Source organism: Indicator indicator, chromosome 1 (genome assembly GCF_027791375.1).
Source record: "Indicator indicator isolate 239-I01 chromosome 1, UM_Iind_1.1, whole genome shotgun sequence".
Classification (NCBI taxonomy): Eukaryota; Metazoa; Chordata; class Aves; order Piciformes; family Indicatoridae; genus Indicator; species Indicator indicator.
In genome coordinates, this window is record NC_072010.1 from 10,377,013 (window position 1) to 10,392,567 (window position 15,555).

Genomic DNA, 15,555 nt, shown 5'->3' on the forward strand with positions numbered 1-15,555 from the left:
AAGAATGGTCAGGCATTGGAATGAGGGAGGTGGTTGAGTCACCAACCCTGGATGTGTTTAAAGGTTGTTTGGATGTAGTGCTTAGTTATATGGTTTAGGAGTGAACCTTGTAGAGTAGGGTTCTCGGTTGGACTTGGAGATCCTGAGGGTCTTTTCCAACCTGAATGTTTCTGTGATTCTGTGATTATGAACCTCAAAATCAAGGAGAACACCTCAGTCATTGTGGTGTCTGTCCTAAGAGTCCTTCCTGCATGCAACAATGGAAGATTTGGAGGCTGATCATGCTAGGCACAACAGATACCTGATTTCTAATCTAGTTGCTAAGTTGTTCAGCTCAGAAAGTGGCTGTCCTGCTCCCTTGTCTCCTTTCACATCAATATTTTAAGCAAGGTGAGGATGTGATGACTGGAAACTGTGGAAATCAGCATCTTGTAAGGGAAAGCAGCCAGATGATGCAAACCTTGAGAAGGGTACACAAAGCACTATGTTCTTTGTAAGGATGACTCTTATCTTCCCACATACACTTTTTCCTGCTCTTGTTTTTGAATAAATTAACATGCCCTTTACATTCTAGGATCTCTTCTCAGTCTGCTGGATATTCTTCTCACAGGGTCTTCCAATAAAAACAGTCAGCTGGGGTACTGCTAACTTTAGGTTCTGCCACAGCTGCCAAGACAAGTACTCTGAAGCTGTTAATTCTGTTCAGTTAAGCTGAAGAAAACAACCATACCAATGCTAGGTACTCATCATCAGATTAAACCAGAATATTTTCATTAAAATGAGTCATAGTAAAATTTCATTAAAATGAGTGATATATGAGTCATTTTAAAAAAATCTATTTTTAAACCTTCTTCTTCCATAGTTAGTATCAAGAAAACAGTCACCCCGTGCAATACTTAAATATCACAAAACTCACTTGTATTTCAGAAAACCATGTAATATTCATGGCCACATATGCATAGATATCAATCTTGCAGAGAGTACAACATTTGAAGAACATAAATGTCAATGGTTCTTCCAACAGCATGGTCTTCTATGACCTGAATTCCTTCAGGCAGACTTTTTATTTCTTAACATGAGACAATAGTGAAGAGCTTTTTACACGGATTAGGAAAGAGAGAAGCAGATCCCAGCAGGATATTCTGATGAGTTTGCTGGGGTGATCTAATCCCAGTCCCTCGGTAACCTTAACTCTCTCATCTGGCCTTAATTTTCATCTCTCTGTTGATAACCCTATAACACTCTCCAGTTCAGGCTCCCTCTGTCTTTCTTCCTCACACTTCTTAGTAGCATTTCCTTTCATGTGTCTCAGCATCATCCTATTTTAGCACAGAGGTAAAAAAAATAGTTTTCTATCATTCTCTGTCTCAGATAATAGCTTTAATCTACACTAATAAAACAACAAATTCAGCTCACAAATCCAAATTATTACCCAGATTACCCCTTCTGAGGTCCCTTCCAACCACTAACATGCTGTGATCCTGATTTCTTGCCTTTCTCTAAGACAGTTTGTGGCTTTTTTCTTTCCTGATAATGTGATTACTCTTCGAAGCTGTGATCTGTACCATCTCCCTCAACAACCATTACAATCTCTGCTTGGTCCTCTAAAGACTGAAACTGATGCTCTGTCTTTGCCCACAATTCCTTGTTGCAGGCAGCTCCCTAGCTGCACATTGTAGCACACAGTCTTTAATGTGGTGAAGGCTATGACCTTATATAAATAAAATTAAATATATCCCTCCAATTAAATATCCAGTCAGGGAAAAATTGTTTGTGAATATTGACCATTGAAATAAGGATAATCTTTAGGATGGTTGACAAATTTTCTCCTAATAGATTGTAGAATCATAGAATACAATGAGTTGGAAAGGACCTTTCAAAGGTCATCTACTTCAACCCCTCTGCAGAAAGCAGGGACATCTCCAACGAGATCAGGTTGCTCAGACCCCATCAAGCTTAACTTTGAATGTCTTCAGGGATGGGGCCTTGCCCACCTCCATGGGCAACATGTTCCAATGTTCCACCACCCTAATTTCAAAACCATAAGATTTTCTTCAGAAGAAGAAATCCATTAGGTATTGGACAAAGTTTAAAATTAGATGACAACTCTGGTTTCAGAAAGATCTAATAATCCAGTTTACTGTAACCTTGTACAGCAACTGCAAAAGAGATGCTGACAGACTCAGACAGTTTGGTCTTCCACTCATCCTCTCGATGAGGTTAGCACATAAAAACTGAGGCACTCTGGATGAGAGCATCACTGGATATAAATCAGTGTCATGCCTTAGGCCAGTGGCCAACATGGCCATGTTCCCTCAGTATTCGCCCTGTAGATGTGCCCTTTGGGTCTGTGATTGTTCTGAATTGTCAGAAAAAAGCATGTACTGGGGAGACTAAATTGTGTGATAGATTTAGGTTTCTTTGTAGAGAATGGGAGAATTTTTTGCATTTTGCAATCTGAGAAACCTCATTGCCTATTTTTTCCCCCCATCTGTCACAGTATTGAAAACAGTTTGCCAGGGACTGATTCTGATGCTACACAGTCCTGTGAATTCAGACATTTAATAGATATTTGAGCCTGAGATGTAGTGTCTATGCAAGAGTGTGCCAAAGTACCACTTTCTATGTTGAACAGCACCACACAATTGCTCCTGCATGAGAATGCCATATTGCTGATGGTTGTGACAGCTCAGATGAATCCCTGAAGAGATAGTTTCTACTTGTCCTGGAAAGCAGGCTGGCCCAAGAGACCCTGAGAGAGCCAAGTTGCAAGCAACAGCTTGAACCGCTGCCGGCCTGGATAGTAGTAACTTGCCATGACAGATGACAGTCTGCATCTGCTTTCACTGTGAAAAAACAGCTCTGATTGAGCTAGGAGCTCATCAAGAAAAATTTCTATCCAAAACATGACTTTTGACATTCCCATGGAGGCATGCAGGAGTTCAGAACTTCTAATGAGTCTGAGTTCACACAAACTTACTTCTGAGGGGCTTGAGGAGTTAGCATTGAAGACTATCCTCCCTGAATAGATATTCTATCTCCTGTCACTGCTTTTTTTTTACTGGACATTGCATATGACTAGCACATTCAAAGCCATATTTATAAAAGGACAGCCAGAACTGTCTTACAAATGGCAGTTCCTATAGGCCAGTATGGATCCTTGAACTTCAAGCAGCTGTGTCAGCTGGTTCTCAGTGCCTTTTCTAGAGAATCTGGGTAACAAATCTGACTACGATGCAGAAGGATCAAGAGATGTAGTCCAAGAGAAAGGAAATTAGAATAAGGAAAGTCTGGATGACAACAACCAGAAGAATGGAAGAAGTTAGCTGCTTGTGAGAACTACAGCTGGAAGCCACAAAGAGAACTAGGGGTGAAGTTGTCTCTATGTCTTTTTAAAAACACATTCAGAATAATGCACAACATAATGTCCTTCGTTGCTCCAGTAAAAGGTTGGAATTTGTAGATATATGCTGAACATGCATAGAGACAGGCAAGAAAAACATACATAAATTAATTATTACATGATGCAATATATATGACAAAGTACTTGGAGGTTCATTAATAATAGAACATGTGCAAAAATGAACTATAGCAAAATCCAAATAAAATGAACCTGGAGTGGCCTTGCAATGCAATATTAACTGATATGGCTAAACAAACATGCGACAAAGTAAGAGTAAACACATGCCTTCAACTACTGTGGAATTCAGGATAGGCCTCTCAGGTTCAAAAATCACAATTTTACATAATTACTTTTTTTTAGAAGAAGTTTATGCTTAGTCACTAGTAAAATGTCTTCTGTAGTAAATATCTTAAGTATTGCCCTGGAAGAGCTGCTGGTTGCAAATCGTTGTTTTAAAAAAACGTTTCTTCAGTTTTGTTGATGATGCAAGTTGACAAGGTTTTCTTATTTACTATAAAATCAGTGTTCACTGCCAGAAAAATGAGACCAACCATATCTTTAAAATATAAGTGGTGCATATGCATTAACTGTAAAACTACAGTTAGGAGAACAAGAACACATAGCCTGGACCTGAAAAGATATTTTTTACTATTTTTACAACAAATGGGAAAACTTATTGGAATTTCATAGAAACATAGAATCATAGAGTGGTGTGCATAGAATGGAAGGGACCTGCAAAGGTCATCTAGTCCGACCTCCCCTCAGTCAGCAGGGACATCCCCAACTAGACCAGGTTGCCCAGGGTCTCATCGAACCTTACTTGAATATCTCCAGGGAAGGGGCCTCAACCACTTCCCTGGGCAACCTGTTTCAGTAAAGAACCTCACAGTAAAGAACTTGTTCCTAACATCCATTCTAAATCTGCTCTTCTCCAGCTTAAAACCATTGCCCCTTGTCCTGTCACTGCAGGCCTTTGTAGACAGTCTCTCTCCATCCTTCTTACAGGCCCCCTTCAGGTACTGGAAGGCTGCTATTAGGTCTCCCCAGAGCCTCCTCTTCTCCAGGCTGAACACCCCCAGCTCCCTCAGCCTGTCCTTGTAGCAGAGGTGCTCCAACCTCCTGATCATTCTCATGGCTCTCCTCTGGACCCACTTCAACATTGATTAAATATGGTCTCTTTGGGGAATTCCTACAGGCACACACTGTAGTACCTGCACAATAAATCTATTGCTTAGGCTATGTGTCACATAGGATCAGTATTCCCCTAACCGCTGCCAGAAGAAGATGCAGTTTCACACTGGGCAGGTAAGCACTTACTCTCTCATCACTTAAACAATAAATATCACCAAAGAGAAATACTTAGGTTTTGTATGCACTGAGAGTGGTGTTTAAAGAGAAGCCTCACAATCTCTAGCTGCCAGAGTTCCTCTCACAGAGCTGCTCCTTTTTTCTGTCAGCCTGTACATCTCCTGTACAATGTGTGCAAAGGAAGGTAACATGTTCACAGGCAAATCCTCATCCTGTATCCTCCATTGTAACTTACTGCAACAAGACCTATCATGGGATCAGACATGAGGTACGTGTTTCCATTTTATGCTGCTGTTGTCTTTTATTTGAAGCTGGAGAAATCCAAATATTCTCAAAAATGCACTTACTACTCATTCAGGTCAGTTTCTGTGTACACTCTGATGAACTCCCAGGTGTGGATACATATCTCAGCTGCATCTCTTTCCCATGCCATGATCAAACCTAATGCATGTTGTTACCCGCATCCCCTCAACCACATGCCTACTGTTGTTTCAACAAACAAACCCTCCTGTTATTTCAGGAATTTACAGCCTGTCAATAAATATTTTAGAGGTAAAAGTTCAAAGACCTGGGTTAGAAGATGGCAGTTGTGAGCAGCATGGATACTTATGCACAAATGATGATAGAAATAGTCAAATAAAATCATTAGGTCATGATACTGCTTCCACAGAAGTCACTGTAACTCTATCAACCATTTCACTGTGACAAAGTTCAGCTCCAGATATAAATTCATTTCTACATAAGCATGTAGAAGTCTCTTTTTAAATTGCAAATCTCTGTATGGGAAATACAAGCTGTGTTTGCCTTACAATTTGATGGACATGTTGTTGCTAGACAATGCAGTTAAGCTGTTTAGAACTATGTTTTTTTTTTAAATCAAGGTATGTGGATAGGTTATAAAGTTTACATGTTGCCTTCTAACCCTGAATACAAGACTTTTTTTTTTTTCCAATCTTTTTTTAACTTTTAGCTGTATTTTGTAATTACTATTCTACATGTGAACACATTTCTTTCAGGTACATGAATGTTATGGACAGGCATGAGGAAAGACTACATAATGGAGAAAATTACTGGAGCTGGATTACTCACAGGCTACAGCAGGACCAAGGAAGGTCCGTTGGACTGATATTGCATTGTAAACTAAGCACATACTGGCTTCTAGGTAGCACAAGAGATTAACAATGGCATGATCCATGGCATTTAGAATTAAAGAATTAGAATTTAAGGCCAGGGAGATTTTGGTCAACCATCCACTCACCATGTAATGTGGAAAAGAAGCAATGCTCACAGTTCTGCTTGTAGAAACTGTTGTGACTGCTTTCAAGAAAAAGGGAAAATAAAAACACTGTATTACATGTTATCAACCATTCACATTAGAAAATAAATAACGTGAGCACTGATTTATGTGTGTAAGAGCTGCACAAGAACAACGCTGCTTTCTCAGAGTCACTTCTCAGACCAGCACACTTAAGGGAACACAGGATCTGAAGGGCAGACACATGCATACATTACCACTCTGCCCTGTTGACTAGATAAAGCAACACATTCATCTGAGAGACAGAGAACTGCTGGAGAGAATCCAATGGAGAGCCACAAGGATGATTAGGGAACTTGAGCATCTCCCTTATGAAGAGAGACTGAGATCCCTGGGGCTATCTAGTCTTGAGAAGAGAAGACTGAGAGGGGATCTCATCAATGTCTATAAATATGTGAGGGGTGGGTGTCAAGTGGAGGGGGCCAGGCTCTTTTCAGTGGTGCACAGTAATAACACAAGGAACAATGGGTTCAAACTTGAACATAGAAGATTTCACCTCAACATGAGGAGAAACTTCTTTCCAGGGTGACAGAGCACTGGACCAGGCTCCCCAGGGCAGTTGTGGAGTCTCCTTCTCTGGAGACTTTCAAAACCCACCTGGACGCATTCCTGTGTGGACTACCCTAAGTGATCCTGCTCTGGCAGGGGGGTTGGACCTGATGATCTCTTGAAGTCCCTTCCAGCCTCTGATATACTGTGATACTGTGATCTGTGGATCAGCTCATAGACCAGTCTGATCAACAGGAATACTTGGAAATGTTAACCATATAAGATAAGGATTAAAAACTTCATGATCTGATCCTGTGCAATGCAGTATGTCTTTAGAGAAAAGATATTACAAATGCAGATAAATGCAAGCCTCTGAGTGTCTGATTGTACGAAGTGATAGATACAACCACAGTTCCTGCTGTGCCTCTGAGACTGTGAATGTTGTAGGATTTACTCAGGCAAAATAAGGAACTTAATGAGCAGAACTTATCAGTATGAAAGTCTTACACGTTACAAACATTCCTAACATCACACTGCCAGAAGAGTATTTGACATGAATTAGAAACAAAATATTGAAGAAAAAGGCCATGTTTTCACTTTTGTTTCTGAACTGCCTGCCTTCATTCTTTCATTTTTTCTTTCTTTCTTTCTTTGTAATTGGTCTTGTGAGATCAACCCTTCTACAAGTGAATTCACACAAATTCCTAGCAATTTTTAATACAGGATAGCTACCATAATTTCATGCCTCTTCAAACACAGTGAGAGCAATCAAGGGAAAAAGAAATTAAAAATTAATTCTGCTATTTATTCTCCTCATTTATTTTATCATTCATTCCCCTGTCACACTGAATAATAATCACCAAGACTTGATACACATACTTTGCACAGGGCAGACATCTTTGTGGGATTCCAGAGAAAACTGCAAACTGAAGACAAATTCTTATGCTGCAGGAAAGACTGGAGTAATCACAGCAAACATGACACAGGTACTAATACTTCTGTCCACTTGGCTATCCAGGTAGGCTAGGAAGGAAGCAAGTTTACCTAACTAATCATTCGGTACAGGGTAAAAAAAAAAAAAAGGCTTCAGAGCTTGTTTGCTACCACAGACAGTTGCTGGTATGTGGAAGGTAAAGTAGACAGCATGTCTACAACAAGATACAGAATTACCACAGGATTATTATGACAGACTACAGAAAATTATTGCTTATCATGTCTGGTTGCAATTATATGATCCTGTACCATTTCACATTTAGTTGGTCAGTACTAAAATTAAGAGGCTATGATGACTATTTAGAGGAATTCCATTTATGCATCAGTCACTTTGTGAGGTTGATTCAGAAAGCTTCAGACAAGATGCAAGATCAAAGTAAAACCTTCACATAGTTTTCAGTGAGATCTGTTCTCATTGGGGAAGGCACACAAGCAATTTTAACCTTAGAGAAACCTGAAGGTTTTTGTTTCTTTGTTTTGCCTTTTTATGAAAAAGGTGAATTCATCAGGGTTAGATATGACCATACAGAAACCTGGGTGTTGAGTGGTGCCTGGATGTTCACTTAAGACACAGATGTAATTTCTGTGAAGCATATCTTTAAGAAAGACAATTGCATTTCTGCATCTCCTGATGGAACAACAGATTCAGCTTCAGAAAGACTATTTATTTCATCATAAGAGCAGAAAAATTTCAAGAGGACAGAGCAGAATGGAATGCTGTCCCTAGCTGTGCAGAGATAGAATTTCTAAGGTCCCTTAAGATGCAAAAAGGCATCTACTGAGACTTTCCTAAGTGGCCAGGTTCTTGAATTCCTTTAAAAATAAAAACGGCATAACTAAAAGTTCTTTAAAACCTCTTTAGAAATCTAGCTGCCTTTACATCATTGTCTGATCACCTTCACAAACCTGGCCCCCAGAACATTTGTTCCTACAGAGACATAGGATTTTCTCACCCTTTTTTGTATCATTTTCTGTACAAAGTTCAGAGATACCATTTAGAATAGTGACTTAGGCCAGAGACTATTTGGAGTGCATTTGTTCTTAGCAGATTTTTATTCACTGTGCCTTTGTGTGCAGTATTTCCTTGAAGCATTCTACAAAAGCACACCTGTCTATGACGTTTAAGAGCTTTATCTTCATCAGATCTAAGGCTGGCTTAAAACAAAACGCCAAGAAGAAACAGCTTGATCTTGTGAAGCTCCAGACATCAGACAGCTACTTTATTTCTTGACAACTTGGCCACCAGCTCCTCAGCAGCTTTTTGGAAAGTTGACAAGAAATGGAGACCACCGAGACCAGCAGATCTTCACTTGTCAACATTTCTAAACACAGAGTAGAGACCAGAGGGTTTCTTTCTCTTAGAGCATGCACCACCTATGCCTAGCATCAACTGACCTTCACAGCAATCCCTTTCTTACTGTGAATTTTGGAGCAGTATAGAAAGTGTCCAATACAACTGAGTTTTACCATTGTCTCTTCCTGTTCTATTCTGTTTCAGGAGGATCCAAGGAGGAGCTGTGGTCCTGATTTGACCTATCTACCTATGCTCAAGTGCTACCCATGTCAGTGCATACAAAGCACTTAGAGGAACTTGCTGGAACCAGTTCACTCAAATTCAGAAAATCCAAAAATGCTAGCGCTTCAGTGCTCTTTGTCCTTCCCCTTTCATCCTAGAAATCAATATCTGTGTTTTGAGATGTTTTTATCTTTTTCCTTTGGTTCCAGAAACCTCTTTCTCTCATCCCTTCCCATGCATTTTCTCCTCTAGAACAGCCCAGACACACAGGCTGTCTACACCCCTCAAAAAGAGCACCTTAAAACATCTGCCCTTGGAGTACCAGATAAAGGATCACAGGAAGAGCTCTGGAAGACACTTAGCTGCCTGACAACTCAGAGAAGCTGCTAGCACTCATTCAAAAGCACCAAAGTACCCTGGTTCTTACTATTATTATTTGCAAAGCATTAATTTCTTTTGAAAACCTCACTAGATGCCTGTCTCAAGCAAGAAATATAAATATTTTTTCCGAATATAGCCCTAAATGTCCTTATTCAGAATGAAAATGTTCACTGCAAAGACTCTATGGAGGTTTAACAAATATCACTAATACAAATTGTAATGTTCCTAACATTAAACATTTCACAAAGCAAACAACTGATCTTTAAAGGAAATTTGCCTTTTCCTCTGGATACAGTTTTCCCCTAGCATAGGGAAAGAAGTATGATGTCCAAATGGAGGGTTATAAATTTTACTACTGGGCTAAATACAATGTGAGCATAGATCTGGCAACTGTGAAGTGTTGTGAAATAGATAAACATTCAGGTTTTCAGCTGTGCCATATATGAGAAGGACCTTCCCCTACATTTTCCATCCTGACAGCTGTGAGCATTTTTAACAGTGGAAGAAAACTCACTTTATTGTCCTAAAAATACCTGTAAGAAACTAAGGTCTCACACAGAATCACAAATTGTTAGGGGTTGAAAGAGACCTCGGAAGATCATCTAGTCCAACACCCCTGCCAGAGCAGGGTCACAGGGTCACCAAGAGTAGGTCACACAGGAGAACATCCAGGTGGGTTTTGAATGTCTCTAGAGAAGGAGACTTCACAACCCCTTTGGGCAGCCTGTTCCAGTATTCTGTCTCCCAGCTACAAAAAGTGCAAAGCAAAAGGCCTTTGATTCACTCTGGACAACTGCTAGGAAAATCTCCTTCCCCTCTCACACTTCAGTTTCCACACCATGAACCTTCCCAATTATTGCAGGTTTTCATTGCAGTCTTCTTGCATCTTTTGTATATAAGGGCACATTCTGTGAGCTAATGGTTATTATCTGTAAATTTTCTAGTAGCTGGCACCCCAAGACCAGAAGTGAATTGAAGTCCTGTTGTGTGAGCTCATAGTCTATCTAGAAGACATGTTGTAATGTGCATTCATGCCAAGTGCCCTAAGCTGCAAGCTAGAGCCCAGCTCAGAGACTTTCTTATCACTTTCCAGCAATGAAGTCTTTCCTGGGCATCAGTCCACATGAATATTTCTCCATATGTTACTTGATAAACTATATGTAAGAGTAAAAAAAGAGTCAACATGTTCCATACGTTAGTGAATATACAGCATTGCCTTCTCACCACTGTAACCATACAACATTGTTTTAGTTTATAATCTTTATTAAATTAAAATAAGTTTAATATCACAGGAATATGTCATGCCACTTATGCAGTAAGCACCATTCACAATTCAGAACCACACAAAAATGATAATAAGAAGAGAAATTGTATTTCTCATTGACTTCCACAGTTGAAACGAAAATTATTTCTTTTTATTAAGTACATGTATGGTCCTGATACCCTCTTATCTATTGCCTGAGGTATTCATTCTCTTCAAGAAAAATCATTATTAATCCTGGTTTCTGCCAAGTCCTTGCAGTGCAGCAGTGAGTTCAGAAGAAAAGGTGTCACTTAAAAATAAAGTTTAAGGTTATTACAGTTAGAAGCAATGTGGTCTTGACTGATCACTCCTGCTTTCTGCCATAGAGTGGCAGGAAACATATTATGCAAATAGATCCCCAAACAATTATTTTATCAAGGAAGACAGAAAATCAGAGAAATCTGGCCTAAATTTAATTACATGCTTTGTAGATTCTGGTTATCAAGCTGTGAAACTTTACAGTTTATAGATTGTTACATATTAAATAGGTCTTAAATTTATCATATGGATTCAGTATTTTGCAAATTCTGTTTTGAGGATAGATATTTCTCTTATGTAGGAGTCTTTTCTGTAGTTAACGTAAACTGAAACAGTCCTGCATAAGGAATCACTCTCTTATGTCAGGTATTTTCATTGTCCCGAAGCATTATGTCCCCAAATCCCACCAAGCATGGAGCAAAACTGCAAATCCCTGTTTAAAATCCCCCTTCCTCTGAGTGGTAAAGTTTTATGGATGCTCATTTATAGAGACAGTGAGGAAAGATGGTCATGACAAAGATCTCTTCCAAATATATTACCAAAGAAAACTGTGGGCGAAGACAAAATTGTAGTGTTAAAGGAACATCTCTGCAAGAATTTGGTATTAATGGTTTGCTCTTTTTCCCCTTTCTTCTTTCTTTTCTTTTTTTTTTTTCCCTCCTCTTTCTTTTCCGCCTTCCTTTCTTCTTTCTTTTCTCTTCTTCATTCCTTCATCCCTTCCCTGTGTGTATGTGTGTTTGCATACTTATATTCTTGGTAAAATAAGCCCAGAATAATTTGAGACTTTCTGTCTTAAAAGTGGAATAAAACAAAGTAAATGGTGAGGCTCTTACAGACATCATCCCTGGAGAATTCCTTAACGACATTTCCTCAGAAATGGGGGAAATAGTTCAGATTCCTCCTCTTCTCAGGCAATATAAACACACCAACAGCTTAAAAAATGATTCAATCTACATAAACCAGGATGTTCTGTGGGGGATGCTCACTTCTCCTGAAGGTGAATAATTCCATATAAAATACTTAGCTTTTGAAGGGAGACAGACAGAAAGAATGATTGTAGGCAAGCTTGTAACTTAGGGAATGTATGAAGAATATCAAACTTTCAATTCATATCTCACAGAGGAATTAAAGGTTTTCTAAAGGTGAAACAACACATGACATTCCCATTCTTGAATGCCACCAAAGTTAGCATTTTTTTGAAAGGCAGACAACTGCATTTCTGGTTGATGCTCTGAGACAGTCAGTTTGTGCTCTGATTTTCCATATGCCACATAGTGAGTTACACTCTTTTTATTTCCTTTTATTTTTACATACAATTTTATACAAAGTATAACAGCAAAACCAAGCCCAGCTTCAGACTCAAAAGCTCTATGCTATATTCCATTCATAAAGAGAAACAAACCCTTACAACAACCAATATGCAAATAGTTAATGAGTGATGGTTAAAAAATGAGAACAGATAATAGGTGTGATTGAAATTTTGCCTTCTTCTGGTGCTGGAAAATTCAGCAGAGATCCACACCAGCAGCTGTAGTAAACTTTAGCACTACTTTCTGGTCAAGTCCACAAGACATTTCTAAAGACCATTTGCACAAGAAGATTTTCATCTTGTTACCCAGAAACCTCAATAAATGTTGATGCCTAGTATCAAACATGTCTTGCTGAAGAGTGTCATACATTTCATAAAATATGGGCTATCACATCCCCCTATGTACTGTACAAGGGGAATACAGGACTAGGTTTTCCCACCTTATTTTTTTAGTGTTTATTTGTCTGTATCTCTCCACTGCAACCCATATCCCTGAGAACTGATACATTCCCAGTTGGCTCTGCACATCCCAGACACAGTGAGACACTAAGACATCTGTCATCCAACCTGACACAGAGTGGACATTTCTGAGCTTATGAGCCAAAAGGTAGAGAAAAAGTAGGGTTCAGGTCTTCTGAAGTATACATGCAATGCAGTCCAGCAGATTGAGATGTCAGAAAACCAGCTATTAAATAATTCCAAAGTCCCTGCTTCTGTTATTTTAGGGCATCTTAGGGTGACCTCCTTGCTGTCTACAAATACCTGAAGGGAGGTTGTAGCCAGGTGGGGGTCAATCTCTTCTCCCAGGCAACCAGCAGCAGAACAAAGGGACACAGTCTCAAGTTATGCCAGGGGAGGTATAGGCTGGATATTAGGAGGAAGTTCTTCACAGAGAGAGTGATTGCCCATTGGAATGGGTGGCCCAGGGAGGTGGTGGAGTTGCCATCCCTGGAGATGTTCAAGAAAAGACTGGATGAGGCTCTTGGTGCCATGGTCTAGTTGATTGGATAGGGCTGGTTGTTCGGTTGGACTGGATGATCTTGGAGGTCTCTTCCAACCTGGTTGATTCTATAATCTTCTTTCTTACATAGCCTATAGTTAGAAAGGAACGTGGAGGGAGGTTGATCTGTGGGACTCACCTGAAGGACCCCACACAGTCTGAAGGACCCCACACAGCCTGAAGGCAGCTGGGGCAGGTATGTGAAGGCTTGGACACCTTGATTGGGATGAATTCATGACAGACTTCAATCCTAAATATGAGATTACATACATTAATTTGTAGTTTTAATAGGAGTTATAACCGCATTTATTCTCAGTAATTTTGTGTAAAATAAATAGGCATTCTTGAAATACAGCAAGGCAACTGTGAATGTCTGTCACTTCCATACTGTGAAGTGGAGCTTAATCTCAAGCCATTATTGTGTGAGTAAAAAGCTCTTTACTAATGGCTTCAGATATTAACTGAAGACTGGACACAAGGGAGGATTTTCAGTGCATCACAAGAACCATGTTTGAGACAAGAGAATACATCAAGATACTTGGGACTGCCATGGCTGCATTCTCAAAGGCAAAATCCCTGTGGTGTGGGACAGGATATACAAACCCAAAAGGTAGTTTTGGACTGGGAGGTGGAAGGGTTGTTACATTTTTTTTTTTTCTTTTCTAGTCCCCACAGCCTCTCTTTGAGATGGAGAGAAATTTGCAGCTGCACTATCTAAATACAGGAATTTTCAGGGCAAAAGAGTGAGGCCAGCTGTGGTAAATTAGTTAATTCCTCTGGCTCATTATATCAGAGACATGCTCTGACAAGTTGAGACTGACTGCTATTACAAATGTACAGCCTGGGAGGAAGAAAATACCAGTGTGAAGGTTTGGACCTTTTCTGACTAAACTTGCTTTAATTAGAAAACCAGACTCCAGGAGGCTTTTCACTGTGAAAGTCCAATTGTTAAGGAGGGTTGGGGGTGCAATGCTCACTTTTGCCCATCAAGTTACTGGGCTGTCCATCACATACATCTGTGTTTGTGTCCTTTGTCCAAAAGTGACTCTTATCGCCCGGTTCCACGAAAGGTAGAGAGAAGATACATTTATTCCACAAGAACAAAGAATCACTTTGAAGACACAGCCCTTTGTTCACCTTCAAACATTTCTTTTGTTGTCAGTTAAGAATTATTGAAGTTTTTCAACATTGTTTGTTTGAAAAAAATTTACACAGATGGATGAAGGACAGAGCAAGCCCTTGTCCCATACTTCTGCAATGGTTTATATTGCAAGAAGTCAGTGGCAAACAGGGGGAATTCACCCCAAAAGAAAGAGAATGAGTGTCAAAATAGTCACAGTGCCAGCCAGGGTCAGAGGAGAGCTGCAGCTTCCTGTGTTGTTAATGGTATATGTGTTGTTAGAAAAGCTATGAATGTTTATGCTTTACAATTCAAGTCCCTCACCTCTTCAGTAGTGAGAGGGCCTTATTAGCATTTTCCAGCTTTATTGAATATTAATAAGTACAGGACTGTGAGGCATTCAGGAAAAGATCTAAGAAAACATATGGGTGTTTAAAAGAGTACAGTACAGTACAGTACGTATTTAACTCTAACATAGAAATGCAAACCTCTGCATATCAACAGCTACCTGAATGCCAGAGTTATCTCAGCTTGCTCCATGACACACGTAGTAAAGCTTCCAGAAAATAGCAAATCTTTTGCAGATGGTCAGTGCATGTGCAGTTACTGTTGACACTGTTGAAATCTCTCAGACTCTGCATGTGCATGGAACAGAGCACGCACAGACAGCTTGGTGCTTCACAGAGGCAGCAACCTCTGATACAATGACCAGAAAACAAAGAACACAAGCAACCTGACCAACTCAGGTTATGGGCAGAGGCAGTACAGTTAGTCATCCACTCCTGCAATAGGTCATGAATCTCCCTGTGCACAACTTTTTTGGGCTCCACTGCCACAGGCCATACATAAAAAAGTAATTGTATTTCCTCAGCTTATTGTTAATACTGCAGTGACTGATGCCCTTGGAAGCACTGATGGGAGATTTGCCTGTATTTCAAAACTCCCAGACTGTTAAGAAATTAATTATTGTTTTGAGCAATTTCAGATTAGCAACCCACATTGAAAAGGGCTGAGGAGAAAGAAGAACCCAGCTGAGAGAAAATTAAAATAATATTAGGCAAGAAAAGAAGAAACACTGTCAGCTTAGACACCACATTTCCCTTGAAGTTCCAACAGAGGGTATAATTCTTAATAGAAAACACAATTTTTGTTATTAAGTA